General features: G+C 44.6%; 1 protein-coding gene, 1 long non-coding RNA gene and 1 pseudogene across 5 annotated transcripts in view; 2 read left to right on the top strand and 1 right to left on the bottom strand.

The window, feature by feature from the left end:
- Pdm3 (POU-domain protein pdm3) overlaps positions 1 to 16,153 on the top strand; it is a 222,471-nt gene that overhangs the window by 27,209 nt on the left and 179,109 nt on the right. The gene's annotated exons all lie outside the window — the stretch shown is intronic.
- The window catches only part of LOC143211377 (uncharacterized), a 93,309-nt gene that overhangs the window by 20,341 nt on the left and 56,815 nt on the right, over positions 1 to 16,153 (bottom strand). The gene's annotated exons all lie outside the window — the stretch shown is intronic.
- Positions 4,082 to 4,201, top strand: LOC143211716 (5S ribosomal RNA; annotated as a pseudogene).

The following is a 16,153-nucleotide window of genomic DNA, read 5'->3' as shown; positions in this document are numbered from 1 at the left end:
AAGTTATACCGGTCGAAATAAATTACGCAACGAACAATTTCATTACACTAAAAAGAGCTATATATATATATGTACGAACAAACGAATTAAGTATCAATGAGACAGCGATCATTACCGGACAATGGACAGCGGCACCTGCGGAGCGCGAGAAGCCGTTTAAACGGAGGTAATTAGCGCGCGCGGAGATCGAGACCATCGAGTGACGCACGCAAAATCTTGGCCCGTGGCGCAGAACAATCGGCAGGCAGAGACGACGACGGTGAGATTCGATTGAAACCCGATTGCCTCGGTGAAATGAGCCATCGTGGGTAATGAGATCCGAGCGCGAAGCCGTCGCGTCGGAGGCTGCTGCAACGGGGCTCCCCCTCGTTTGCCTTCAATCACTTTCTTGACAGATACATTTACGGCGCGGGGTCCGGTGCAACCGTCAAGGTGGAATGCGCCTTGAGGCCTCCCGATCGTGCACCGACACGTTTCCGATGTCGATCATTGCACCAAGAATTCCTTGTCGCAGTCGAAAATCCTCGTGACGATAAGTCGAGTGGTTACGTATCGGGCGAGGACGATTCTCTCTTGGCAAACCTCTCGTATACGTTCTCTTCCCTCTCTCTCTCTCTCTCTTTTCTGTCCTTTTCCATCTGTCTCCGTTGGATCTCTCGTGGAGGATCGCTGAAGGATCGTTCCGATCGTGACGATGCATCCGCGCGCTGTTTAACGGATTCTGATTCGCAGATATCGGCGCGCAGCAGCCGATTGCTGCAGTCCTCAACACTGTTGGAAGCACTCGATGCATTTTTAGTATCGTATACCAACCGCGTATTTAGTTTGTAGCCGCGAGAGGTCGATGGCTGAGCGACGAGTGGCGGCTGGGAATCGAATCGCGGATCCGCAATTTTCTTCCTACCCTCCTCTCTGATCGTCAGCTTGTACAGGAATTCTTTAGCTCGGCTCTCCTGCGCGAACGACTCGCTTAGAATCGTACAGAAGCATTCGTGTCACGGGCTTGGTGAGTCTCGTTCGGAGAGAAGTATTGTTACCATCGCGGCATGAAAAATCCGATGAAGGGAACCGGCGCTTTCGGTTATTTCAGGATCTTTGTGGGATTCTCGGCTATTCTTGGAGCGACGCCGGTGGCGAGTTCCCGGGGATGCGAGTCGTGCCACTAATTAACTGTGGTCAGCAATATTTTCGAGTTAGCTTCTTTTCGGTAGTTAACGTAGAAGATTGTGCATAGCTTCGTTCGATATTGTTACGACCCGTTTAACATCGAGATTATGTAGATAATATTAGACGTTGATGATGTGTGATTTAATCATTTTTGTGCGCTCTAGGTGGGTGGTTTTTCATTTTGATGTTATTGAAATTATAAAAATAGTATTTTCTAAAGTCTGTGTTTAAAATAATTCTCTCTAGTATTTTCTAAATTTTCTTATTCGAAGATCCACCTTCATGAATTGAAATTTGTTGTTAGTACTCATCAGTTACTTTTAGTGCTTGATAGGTTTGGTGTTAATGAATGGTAGAAATTGATTGGTATACTTGAAAGTGTATTATAAAGTATACAGGGTGAGTCACCTAACGTTGCCACCTCAAATATCTTTGTTGTTTTTAAAGATACGTCAAATGTCTGAAGGACAAAGTTGAATGGTACTTTTTTATAACGAATGTCCAGCTGCATCGATGTATTAAAAAATACCTCATTCCATTTAAAAAAATGAAGGTGACCTTGATATCTCTAAAAAAATCACATAAAAACAAAAATATTTTTGGTATCAAGCGAGTCCTTCAGACATTTGACGTATCTTTAAAAACAACAAAGATATTTGAGGTGGCAAAGTTAGGCGACTCACCCTGTATTGTATATGTATTATAAAATTCTTATAATATATTTTTTGAGCAACATTTCCAAAAGCCGTTTACCTGAAGTGAAACACGCAGGAAAGTTTGACGCGAAAGTCGAAGATATTTTTCCGACAGTCGAGAGATTTTCGTTTAGCAGGGAAGCAAAGATTCGCAGTCCACTAATCACAGTGTCCGACGAGCATAACATCCATCTCCCCCCCCCCCCTGCTCGCCGCCATAATAGGAAGACACTATGCTCCTTCCGACTGGTGATTGCTGTAATCGACGTCAGCGCCGCGATTCACCAATTGTAGAACAGAACACCGCTCGTCTTTCGTATACACCGGTATCGAGCGCCTATTATATTCCTCCGCGCACTACCTGGCAACCCTAATCGTCCGAGACTAATCGGAAATCAATCTCGTTCCCGCCGTAACCATTCAAACTCGAAAATTCATAAAACATTTCGGACACAGATAGCTGGGAAGGGGGGAGCCACGGTAGCTCGCCGCTTTATGGAACGGAAAATCTCCGATTTTATGACGCACGATCATACTTGCCACTCGCGAAAGGTTTACTCAGCTAATAGAAAAAAGAATAAAAAAAAGGAACTGGGATAGAAAGAGAGAGAGAGAGAGAGAGAGAGAGAGAGAGAGCCCTGGACAAACGCCGTTCGTGAAAGCAAGGCAGGCAGAACGACGTCGACGAAAACCTACAATAAAAAAGGTGCGGGACAAGAGAGAAAGAGAGGGAATGAGAGACAAAGAGGGTGAGAATAGAGTGAAAGAGCGATAGATGAACGTCGGCGGGGGAGGAAGAAGGGTGATATCCCGTCGGCCGACGGCTCGTCTATTTCTCCCGCTTGCTATTCCCGGAGTGATGGAATGTTTATCAATAGATTAATCTCGGAGATCGGCGTGCGGCTCCGCACAATCGCTCGAGCGGACTCCTCGATTGCGATTAAACATAAAAGTATTATTTCAATCTGGCCCCTCCGCCACGTTCGTACATTCAGACTCGGTCCCGGTATATAGATAGACCGGACCGTACAGATATATGTACCCACCTGTGTGGGCATATGTGTCCTCCATGTCTGTGTCTGTCTCTATGTCTGCCGATGTGTATATACATATCTCTCTCTCTCTCTCTTCCTCTCTGTATATACGCGTACAGGCGCATACAGGCTCACCGATAGATCGGGCATTTTTCCATTAGATTGGAACTTGATTAAATTGAAAATCTGTCAATTTAGGAAAAAGCATCCGACAGCTTATATTGACGGTGGACATTATACGCCAGTGGCCAGGCAACGAGGCAGAACTCGTTGGCCTGACAACTCGCGCAGATAAAAACCTCCCCGTCGTCGCGGGAGGACCGACCGCGGACGCTGCCGACGCCGACGCCGGGCGTCGCGGCCCACGGGCCGGTTCGCTTTTCCCGGGCTTTTTCGCCATCCTTTTTGCACCCTTGTAAAATTAATTGCCGACGCTCTTTGAGGGCCACGCTCCCGCCCCGCACTCTCTCTCTCTCTCTCTCTCACTCTCGTGGACCCGACACCAAACCGATCCCAGAGATTCTGCGAGAGAACGCGTCCACGCCGTCGTCGTCTGTCACCACCGTTCAATCTCAGCGCCGCCGTCTGAGCCGGGCATAGTGCGCGATAAAACTTCCCCTAAACCACGATTTATTGACGGCGCGACTTGGTCGGTAACGTGATCGATTGGAGCAGACTTGACGATGTTCTAAGAAGGTTAGCATGATCATTATACTGCGGATCTTTATGCAAAATAAAAAATGTCCGCATTGATTGCAGGACACAGCAGCCAAATAAAAATTGTATTCTTCTTTTAATTACACGGTCCAACAAATTTCAACTTTTTTTTTTGACATTTCTTCTCTTAATTTTTTGCCTAGACGCAATTACATATTTTTCAACTTGAAACAATTATTGTGATGTTATTATAAAAGATATTGAATTGTTCTTTACAGCAGAAGATTCTGTAGACTTTCCCGAATACAGTCGTGTCCAGTATTAATACATTATGATTATTTAAACATCTTTTAGAACAAAATGCTGGTCACATTTCCGACGTATAAAATTTGTTACACTTAGAAAACATATACCGTAAGAAAACTGCCGTCAGTAAGTGTAAAATTTTTAATTCGATGTAATTTGATTGTGAAGTAAACGGAAGAACAAGGAGACTCTACTGTACGAATTAGTTATACTACAAAACTGTCCAACGACCATATCGCGTTGCAATAAACCGATTCTCGTCCGATCATCGAAGTTAAACAGCGCTGAGCGTGGTCAGTACTTGGATGGGTGACCGCCTGGGAACACCACGTGTTGTTGGCTCTCTTTTTTTATTTCTACCCACTATTAAAAATTTTAAAAAGCTGCCCTTGTTAGTATTACGAATTTTTTTGTATTTCCGAGCGATTAGTTACTAGTAACCAAAATAAAAGTATGTATGGTAACCAATAGCGTGCAAGTGGTAACGGCCGAGCCGCGATATATTCCGTGGAACGACTGCGATAGTGGAAGAGCGCCACTGGCGGCAACTCATGTCGGACCAAGATATTTTGCTTTCTGGTTCGAAAAAAAAGTAGACGCTGCAAACTTAAAAGGGTGGTTTCTCAAGATAAAAGTCTGCTCTATCGCGTGGTATAGTTCGAATATCCGCTGGACCATTATTTTTTTAGATAAATTCAAAAATATCCTCAAAAATTGGTGCAAAAGTGGTCTCTCCGTCTTTAATGATTGTTTAAACATGTTGAAACACTCATAATGTATTAATATTGAATATCACTGTATTCGGGAAAGTCTACAGAATCTTTTCCTGTAAAGAACAATTCAATATCTTTTATAATAACATCACAATATTTGTTTAAAGTTGAAAGATACGTCTTTTTTTCAAACTCAAATTTCTATATAAACTATAGGGAGCGCATAGTGAGAATCAAAACGTTTTTTGGCTGTTGAACAGTGTTATCCTATTAAGCCGAAACGAATACATTAATGTTCTAAAATATTTTTAACATGTCCACTGCTTTAAATTGTATAAAATCCGCAGTCTAATTAGGATATGATGAGTGATGAATGATGATGATGTTTTAAGATGGGCTGGAATGATAATTTTATCCATACTTAAATTTATCAACTATTTATCAACATTCCACAGCATTTCATTTTTAGCCCTCACTTACATCATTAAAACGAGCAAATGAAATCAAGTCAGGAATAAAACACAGTTTCAGTCAAGCCAACGAAACTTCAATTTCAACGTCATCGCTCAATGATTGATTCCTCTTAAATTACTTTGGGCTCGATTTAAATCGTTTTAATTAAACTTTAATGGGAGTTGAATTCGTAATTTTTGCAAAAGCAGCCGCGTAATATACACATCACGGGCCCGTATCTTTTATCAGGTCAAATTGCTCCCCGATATATTTTCTACCATTTTGTCTGATTACATACATCACAATCTCCTCGGACATAATTCGGTATAATCAGTCGACCGTGGGCCTGTGGTCGCTAATGCGCCAGGCAGTCTCACTTAACTACAGATCGTTTCTTAACGAGATTCTAAGAATCCACTCGGAAAATGGTTATTAGAACCATGAGCCTCCTCAAATAGGTCTGCGAGGAAGCGGTGATCAATTACGCGATCATCGTGAGAATCTTTAATCCAGGGAATCATGCTTCTTAACTGCTCACTCCGATCTCACAGCGTTCTACATTATCGAACAGTATCGATTTCATTCTTTCTCTGACAAAATTCTGCATTGTCAAGAATCACCAATCCACATCCAACAAGAATTCATATCAACATCAATTAACTCCGAACCAATTATTCAATAGATTGTAGATTTTTATGCAAATACAAATTTATGGGAAATCAATAGGAACAAAAGTCTCGGACGCTTTCAATCATATTTCCGTAACAAGTCGTAAAGTCTAATAGACTGGTAGCAATAACCATAACAACGTGATGTCGATCGCACACACGAGCGCAAAAAGCAAGCTCGGGAACGGTTGAATCGAGGGTAATAAAACGTGGAAGAAGTAGAGCAGAGTGCAAGTAGGTAGAAAAGAAGAGTCGAGGGGAAATTAATTAAATGAATGAATGTGAAATGATGAAATGCAGGATAAAGAAGTGAACGCAGCATGCAGGGACAAGGTGGTACAGCGAATAATCAACGGCGTTATTAGACGTAGCCCGCATCAACCCGTTATTAAACTGCAGCAGTAAGTAATCTGGTTTGTTTATCCGTTTGAATTCACTAATCCTGTTAGAGTGAAACCTTGTCGCAGGAGTATCATGTTGTACGGGGACTTTGTCTGTAACGACTGGCGTGTCCCTTTTTTCTTCCCTCTCTTCTGGACTTGTTCTTTTTTTTCCCCCGAAGCTGTAAGCTAACTTCCAAGCGCAGGTTCGGTTCTGATATCAGCGTCTTCTATCGCGGGTTACCTTTGTTTATTCTAATGCCACGCGAGAAAAGAAGCTCGTCGGGGCAGGGCTTAGCCGAGAGCTCGAGATAATTCGACGATTAGGCGGAACATAAGCCGGATAACATTATCTCGACTGATTTAAAACAGTATCTTGCGAGGAGTAACGCTAAGCACCGCGGGAAACGTGATTGCAATTCGCTTGGCCGTATATGGCGCCATTGTCCGAACCAGTTCGATGGTCGCCGTGCAATCGAGAACGTATTACGCTCCACGATAAGGCGTCGCGATTGCCGCAGATATATTTAATTGAAAATGCGGCCTGCCCTAACGATAATGCCGCGTACAGCATTCCATGGTGGCGCGCGAGCGGCCGTTATTAAATTATTTAAATGCCGCGATCAAATCGTGCCTGCCCTTCCTTTTGATAATCTCGGCCATTCTATTTTTTACGCCTCGGATGCCTTCTACTTCTTATTGGCGGACATCATCGGCCCGCGAGTCAAGCGACTGGGTCAGCCTCGATTCACCAACACGCTGCCACCAGTTTTGCCGAGATACTGCAGTTCGTACAATCCTAGTAAAAATTAAGAAAACGGTGTTCCTGAAATTATTCGATTGTTGTGAACAGTGGAATGTTTTTAATTCTAATACTCTGTAAAGATATGTGTCCTTCGGAGAGTAAAGCCATCGCGAGTTACTCTCGACAATGAAATTCGTGTACACGGCATTAACAGTAAGTTGAAACTCTCGGATGGACACGTAGCCTAAGAGAAACGTGAAAATTGTTCGCACACATGTATGGGCTCAAAGACACAATATAACTTTTGCTTGAACTATTTTTGAATATACCGGGTGCCTCAGCTGAAGGAAGCCACCTAAATATCTCCTTTATTGTTAATGGCACAAAAAAGATATGTTTGGCATAATTTAAATGGTATCGAAGGAGGAAGAACAATTTTTTTTCTCCGGTTATTTTTTCAATTTTTGCAAGGTCATCGTTATTTTTCTATCGGGAAAACTTTTTTTTATTCCATTTTTCAGCTGCTATAAAAGATGGATTAAAAAAAAAGTTTTCCCGATAAAAAAATTACGATGACCTTGAAAAAATAACCGGACAAAAGAAATTGTTCTTCTATGATATTCCTCCTTCGATACCATTCAAATTACGCCATAAATATTCTTTGTGTCATTAAAAATAAAAGAGATATTTAGTTGGCCTCCTTCAGCTGTGACACCCTGTATTTTGTGAGCAAAAATTTGGTCAGCACGTTTCACAGGAGCTGGTGAGTAAATTGAAAAATGACAATCAATTTTTGAATAAAGAAATAGTCCTTAAAACAGACTGCAAGGGATGTAGAAAAATTCGCAGAGCAGTCTCCCAGTTTGCAGGAGTTGTCTCGAGTCCGGATGACAATAACCATAATCAAGAAACGATTCTTTAGGCGGCTGCTCGATCCTCGTCCCCGTTAAGCTCACGGTTTACCCAGTGCTCCCTGGGGGCAGCGTACCGTCGTACCAAGCATCGTCGGTTTAACTCGGTCTCGTTACTCCTTGCGGAAAAGTTGGGAGTTTTACGTTTCTTGGTGGTTAAATTTCCGTGTCCGCGTCGCGTTGGCCGTTCCTCCGGGCTTGATTAAAGACAATCGTGAAACAGGAAGAGCCGCGGATAAGTCACGGGGCGCAATCGCACACCAGGACAGAGCCTTTTAAAGTAGGAAACTCCCCGGAAACTAGCGGCCGCACGGTACCTAGAACTCTCCGGTGCGGTGCCAAATAACAATGTTGAATCTCATAAACAAGGAGACAAGACAAATACCCGGCTGGACGGTGGTCCAAGGGCGCGGAGTGGACAGAGTCCGTTCCACCCCGGCCACCCAGCCACGGGGGATGGGAGATTCTGCTGGTAATTTCACGGTGTCTTGCATCCCTGAGCCACCCTCTCTTGCACCCTCTGCCGGCACCCCTCACCCCGTTCAGTTCGTCCAAAGCCGCGCGCGATACGTTCGCCGTATTCGTGCGCCCAGTCCCACATTATGATCGACGTTCGCCGCATTAATCGAATACGATCTGGACGCTTGCGACGCGTTGCTCGAATGCCTGCCTCCTTTCACGGGCATCTACCTCTCAATTTTCCGTTCGATACCTGCACCACCACCGGTAATTTCCTGCGCTGCTCCAGTCTCTGTTTGCCGATGGTTATCTTGCTCCGCGCCTGGTAATTGATAAAAGTGTTCCGCCGAAACCGGCGTCTCATTTGAATTTCTGGCAATGTTTCCGCTGGAATTCGTTCGTAATATGCACTTACCGGCAGGGTTTACACGCAGCTGGTACATCTCGTACCGGGTGTATTATACTGTTTTATGAGGAATATTTGCTGGAATTTTCGGCTAGGCTGCATAGGTCAAGATCTTAATCAGAACAAAAATTATAATTAACAATTAATCACTTCTTCATTCGAAAATGAATTACCGAAACAATTTACAAGAAGAAGGCTACCTTCATATCTCGTATTCATTAGCACAGTGGGCAGGCGAAGTTAAATTCTATTAACGAATGAGTCACGCCGGCAACAACGTAGCATTTAAAAGGTAGGGTTTCTTCGACGATAATCAGGATGGTGGGAGACCGTTGTGTCCGGGTCTCGAGCAACACGGTGTCTTCGTCGTTCCAGGGCAGCAGACTACGATGTCTGGAAGGGTCATCGGGATTTGCGCGAATGGCCGACGACTTAATTGATCGAGGGCCATAAGCGAATTAGGGATGACCAATGTTCCACGTGCGGAGCTCAGGAATAGCGTTCTGGGGTGGAAGACGCCGAGTTAATTCAATTCGAGGAAGGCTGAAGGGGTTTCGGGACGTCTCTCGCGAGACGTAAATTTGCGTACGACTGCCCCTTCTCCCTTCTGCCTAGCATCATCCCCAAGGACGATGGACACTCCGGCAAATTGCGTCGTTGACTCTGTCGTTCCCTTCTTCTTTCACCGAGTCACCGATACCTTTCTTTTTCTCTCAGCGTCGTCTGCATCGTCGTCGTCGTCGTCGTCGTCGCCGTGGCCGAAGTCATAAATCAAATTACACGTTGAATGAGATTAGATTTCTGTTTGGCCACGTTCTGAGCCCTGGGTCCCGTGGATTCAACGAGGGTAAGGACTGCTGCGGTAGCCGTAGACCTTTCTCTCCTCTCTTCCTCGTCATAGCTACCGAACCAGCCTCTCTCCTGCGATGTTGCTACCGCCGCTACCTAGCCAGTCCGCGTGATAGTGTTGGCGAGAGAGAGAGAAAGAGAGCGAGAGAGAGAGAGAGAGAGAGAACGGCAACGGACGCCGTGTCGGAGGTGGTGGTGGTGGCAGCAACGGTGGTGGTGCACTACGAGGTCCAACATTAGTTAACGATTAATCAAGGCGCTTGTAGCTCAACATATATCATTAAACTAGTTAGCGAAGTAGGGTCGGCCAAGTGTGCTGACCACTGGCTACCACCACCCACCACCCTTCAAGCTGACCAACCCCCTTGACCGAGCCCCCATCTTGTTTCCGCGGCCGATCCAACCCTCTGGCGACGTGCTCACGTACCGAACTGAACTCTTAGAGACTCCGAGTTCAACCTCGTCCCTGATGTTTAGCCCGTTTATACTGGCTGCCAATTGCTCGTTAAACCCCGGCAACGAGCAAGAGTTTCGCGGAGTTTCCGCGCGGCCCCGATGTCGAATACGATCGTTCCGCAATCGTTTTCGGTGGGGGTCCGAGAGCCATCCTCTCTCCGGGTGATCTTTCGTTTCGGCTACCGCGCGGCGTGTTTGCGCTAGCCCTTCCGTTGTAAATCGCAAGTATTCGCGGGAACTCTGCATCCCAGCTCGGGATCCAGAGGGAAACTGCACAGTATATGGTCGATGCTCGCGTAAATATTCTCGTGTTCCACACGGGTATCACCGTTTCCTGGACCCGCGAGCATTCCACTTCGATTGGACCGGGTCCTGTCGTCTCGTCTTCTCTCTCTTTCTCTCTCTCGACTCTGTTTTCCACAGGTCTACGGGTTCCCTCCACCCCGCTCGTCCTCGTCTCTTCCAGTTTTAACCATCGAGAGACGGCCGCATAGCCTTCTGTGCGCCCGCGGGCGCCCCTTATAAATCCTGCAGGACTCCTGCAGGCACTAATGTACGACTGTTTGCGGGTATAACTTGGCCCCGACACGAAGGATAGGGGATGGTGTTTCCAGTACATGCTAAGCCGGGGCTAAAGGCTCGCTAGACCGAGCCATTCCTCACTGCCCTACAGACTTACACCTACCCCACCCCGGGGGCCTGTGCTTGTCTTTGCTTCTTATCCCTAAGCAAATGTGGTCACCGCGAGGAGCAGGGCGCAGGGATTTATTGATGGATTTACGACCTTGATGTTTAGATCTTCGAGGAAGACGAATGGAATCTTGAAATCGCGAGCGTCATTCGCGTTTAATCTTCGTCGGACCTCCCGGCTACACGGCCACGGGACAGACGATGTTTGTTCCCGAAGGATTGACGTGGACGATGGCCAATCCGTGTCTCTCTCCGAGAACCTCGCCGAGACACTCGCAATTAATACTAATTAGGAACGGTGACTGCGGGATTTTTTTCCCACGACGGATGTAATCGCGTCGACTCCGAACTGATTGAAATCGATGAACGATTAATTGCGACGCCGGTGATTCTTTCGAGATCCTTGGTGGATTTTGTAGTTTGAATTTCAGGAACGTAATTACTAAACTGCGGATTTTATGCATTCATGACAAAAATGGGTATAAACCATTTAAAGCGCAGTGAACATATTAAAAAATATTGAAATACATCAGCGTATTCGTTTCTGTTTAATCAGATAATTAAAAGAAGAGAGAAATGTTTGCTCCTGTGTCTTGCAATCAAACAATTTTTATTTTGCATAAAGATCCGCAGTCTAGTAATTAAACATTTAATTCAGCATCGAATGGTTCGGTAATTTTTAGACTGCCGATTTTATGCAATCGTGACGAAACTGTGGAAACATTTAAAGAATTGAAAAATACTGTTTTCAATCATTATCCTTTTGCATTTCGCTAGTGTTAAATTCGCATTAAACGCGAAAGGAACGCATAAAGAACGGGTAAAATGATGAATGTAAGTCGAAGGCCTGGTGGACATGTTAAACGGATGAGTTCGGTATGGAAAAGTGTAGTCGGTCCAAGGGAATAATTTCGTGTAGAGCGAGCCTAATGACGCTGTAGGTGGTGCCGCCTTTGGATTATCGACATTTCGAGATGAAGCAGAAGCCCGAAGGGACTGGACACATTAATACCGTCGCAGGGAATCACTTGGCGAAGTTATTTGACCACCACTGTTCATCCTGGGAGATGGTATTAAATCCCTCCCCCGTTCTGCCGCCATCCTCTGGACCTACCTTCAGTGGTTCGGACAGACTTGTACCAAGGACCAGAGCTAGCTAGGCACCAGTGTCCGGCGGTGTCGTCGGCAAACGTTTGCTCGACAAACAAACTCAACTCCCGGTCCCGGCTTCACCATTGCGCGACTCTGTTTTACTATATAAATGAGATGGTCACCCTAAGTACGGGGTTGAAAGGGATGATACTGTACGTGTGTGCCCGGTACCACCCACCCGTTTTCCACCTTGACGACCGCAAGCGCCGATCCTTCATCTCTGCTCTTCAACCCCTCCTCCTCCCTACTACCTCCTGCTCCAAGGGTGGAAACTGACCGGTAAGAAATTGGTCCGTTGATTGCGAACTACCCCCGGATCCAGATTCACGGGGTAGTCGATCGAGAAAATCGTTTAAATGTTGCTACCACGTTCCACGAATTTCCAAACCACCTCTAGTCGCTTCTAGAACTCGAGCTGATATGGAAAATTGATTTAGGAATATGGTAGTGGTTCAACATTTATTACATCCCCGGAAGCAACTTGACGAGTATCGAAGTTTATTGAAAAATCAAGTTATACTTGTAAGTTTGTAAGAAATGATGGCGCCTAGCGTGGATGTTGATTCATATATGGTAGTTTGTGCTCCCTAAATATATTTTGTCCTGTTTTAATACTGTTCCTCTTTACATTTAATTATTCTTGAAAAAAGAGACAATAAATTTGATCAGCCACTGGTTAAATATCCTCAGATTCAATTATTTTATATAATTTCAACAAATCCGGAATTTTGCGAAACAAATAATCGGAATGAAAAGCTTCCAACATTTTATCTTAAACACAAATAACACAGTATTCGAGAAAGAACATAGCGGTTCTTTTCATCGGAATACACATAATACAACATCGATATTAAAATTCGTTCATTAATATAAAATCCATTCATTCATTAAAAAATTACGAGAACGAAGGCGCGACAAAGGAAAATCTCGATCGATCTTCACAATCCATTAATTAGCAAACAAATTTACAATTTGAAAAATTCATTTGTATAATTATGAGTCGAACTGAAGGTACATTGCCATAAAATAATATTCAGCGAGCGGAAAGTATACTGACATGAAATAATCTTCTCGTGTTTTATACATGCTCGTGCATCCTGCGCGTGCCACGAAGTTTACTATCTAACAAAATGACATTTCTCGGAAGTTTATCCATTCTAATCTTCGTGAGAAGTCAATCGACCGATCACTACACCTTGAAACTTCAATTTCCATAATCACAGCGTTAGAATGTTTGCGTTATTAGCCTCGTTTAAATCCAAGGAGACGACGAAGCTACTTTTTATCTGCTGAGAACAATCTCTGTTAATCAGTACTCTCAGGAATGTGTAAAAGTACATTTATATATTTATCTCGTTGCAACAACCAGCAAGTTTGCAGTGTTCCAATGCTGTCAAATTAAGTGTTCTTCCAATAAAAAAATATGTGATTAGTCTTCAAAGCCAGGTGAATAAGTAAGATTGATGCTGAAGTTGTAAATTTGTACAAAAAATTTGCGAAGCTGCCTTATCAGACTACAAGAATATTCAAGAATGTGAATGGTGTTTCCGGAATGAATTTCGAAAGTCACCAGCCGTTCTTTCGTCCAAGAATAACATAATCCTCGAGCACGGTTCGGAAGCTACTTCGTATTAATGTTTGCCCCGATATCTGTAAACAGGCATTTACCTGTATCTCTGCGCGGAGGTGTAACTATCGGTTCGGTGAGCTCGCCGTGGATTTGAATGTTAGCCGGCCACAGGGATTAGGAACTTCCTTCGGCTGGGTCGCCGTGCACACTGTTTGCGCTTCCCTATCGATATATCGCGGAAGGAAAAGAGAAATTCGTGGCTCGCTGGTTCCCGATCCGTGTTGATTCGAATATTTCGCCGAGGAATTGCTCCGAGGACCCTGGACAATCGAAACTTAGCTTCAATACATCTTCGAATTACACTGTTATCTCTAGTAATTGCTTATTCTGCTTATTTAATATATTCGCTTGCCCCCGAGTATTTAATGTCGCTGTGCAATCTCAAAGTTAGGTCCAGAATCTACGTGATAGAAATCTACGGACGGCCACAGAGCTGGGTTGGTATTTGTTTAAATTTTCTGGATCTTCGTTGCAACCACGCCAGTGCGCCATAAGCGATCGGAATGAGTTATTCGGACAGCAGCGTGGCGTCCGCGATCGTTAACGATCTTAAAAAGTCGGTGTTGTATGTCGATCGGCGGGGAATCGGCCGCATAAATTCTAATCAAATTCGGCCGATCCGTAACCGCAAAATAAACGGTAATATATCGGCGGGACATCGAATCGCATAGTTTCCCCGTGAAATATGCAGTGGCCCGATCTTGCCGGTGGCTTATCAGTCGGCTCGCGCCCTACATCATCGTATTTTTAGTGTTTGTCATCGGGGGCACCCGTTCCGCAATCATCTATATTATGCTGTTTGCTCAGATACGTAACGTAGGGAGGAATAAAAAGGCCGGTTTGCAAGGATTCATTGTGGACGATAACGCGCTAGTGAGCGATGACACACCGGCATTACCGTAGATGACAGAGTGGTCGGTTTCATTCACACGCGTGCGTGCGAGGCGGCTACGCACACGTGTCCGCCTCTCTATCTCTCTTGGCTGCGGCGGTGCTTTTGTGTGTGTGTACGAACGTGCGTGGACGCGGCCGGTTAACTGACGCGGAATATTTACATTGTGTGGCGGTGCAATTAAGCCTCGTATCCGGCATCAAGCGTAGGAAATTCCGTGCGGACTAACACCTTGCTGCTCCCTGCGCTTTCATGCCGCTTGCTTCTGTCCTTGTGACAAGCCGACTGTTTCGTGCCCGACACCAACTTCCAGCAACGCGTTCTTTCTGCCTTTCCGTTTCGAACGCGACCACCGTGGACGCGCGACGCCGCCGACAAGTTTTGCAATTTTTCGCACCCTCGATGCCGCCCCCTATCTCTCTCTTTCTCCGCTTTTCGCATTTCTCTCGAATCCGGAAATGTTCTGGAACGATCAGATCGCGATTGGACACTCGTCATTTCATTGGTTCAATGATTTTCAATTGTAAATTCACACTTCCGCAAGTTGGTTTAGAAAAATGAAAATTTGGTGACATTTTATTCCCACGTGCTTCGAGTCTTATCATATTCATTTCAGCGTTTATACATTGTAAACTTTTACTGCAATCTTGATTTTACCATACGTTCCCACTCCGGTAATAACTATACTGCAAACTACGCTGCAGATGTTTGCGCATTTATCGCGTTTCCTGATTCGTGTAATAAAACGAAGATTTGAACAAAGTTTACAGCTACACGCATATTTTTATGAACATAATAAAACTGTCGCTGTGGGGGATAAAATTATACCTTCTTCTCTATGAACATAGTAAAACTGTTAGGGGATAGAATTACACCTTCTTCTCTTTCTCATAAATTAACGTCTGATCTTGGAGGTTTATGTGACCAAGTGAGTGGTAGGAGGTAGAAAGAGCAACAAACTTGGAGATTTTTGTAAAGCAACAAACAATGGGAAAGGAAGTTCGATCGGTGGATATCGATCAGCAGTTTCCAGCGGAGGGTGTAACTGTTTCTACCGCTCGTAAGGGAATTCCAGGCTCGAATCGGGTGGGAAACGCTCGGGGAAACGTTTCAGAGAATCGTTAACGTACCCTTGACTCGAATACACCTTGCGGATGATTGCCCCCGGGGGCTCACCAAGATGATTGTCCGTGCATAACGGGATCACGTGTTTTTCACTCGTCTCACGACCATCATCCCGCTGAAATCATAGTACAACCTGCAAAGAACAACCTCAACTCTTTCACAAAATTCAACTATTTAAAATCGATTCCTGAATCAATCCTGTCATCCTCAACAGACCTGAACTAAATTGGTTATGCGAGGATACTATTGTGCTCATTCAAATGTGTTTGTTAGTAGATATTTGATTTAAACAATCTATTTTGGGACAGGATATAACTACTGGGCTCGAAATAATTCACGTCCGCCCTATTTTAATTATGAAAACGTGACGGAAAGTGGCGTTCCATAAAAATATAATCCAGGCACACGATGAAACCAGTTTGCACCGTAAAGGGTCGGAAAAAACGAATTGATTATCCGCATAAAGTCGTTCTTGTTAGCTAGCTTTCCCGGGGCTCCGCATGATGAAAATCTCAACAATTGGAATTTACATTTTTCCGGTGGATTTGTGAAAATTATATCGTTACGCGGTGATATAAAAGTCCCGAGGAACGTATTAATTTGATGCGTCGCGCGACAACAGTTCACTCCGCGTGAATTTTTTGTTCTTTGGCGGCGGACTCGCGACTGCCAGCAGTTTTGCATAAAACATTTCAAAGGGAATATTTGTGGGAGCATTCTAACGTCCCGATAAACATTTGACTCGGAACGCAGTCGCGTTACACC

Source organism: Lasioglossum baleicum, chromosome 8 (genome assembly GCF_051020765.1).
Source record: "Lasioglossum baleicum chromosome 8, iyLasBale1, whole genome shotgun sequence".
In the NCBI taxonomy this organism is placed as follows: Eukaryota; Metazoa; Arthropoda; class Insecta; order Hymenoptera; family Halictidae; genus Lasioglossum; species Lasioglossum baleicum.
The sequence above is the reverse complement of the archived record's forward strand: the minus strand, read 5'-3'. Positions and strand labels throughout refer to the sequence as shown.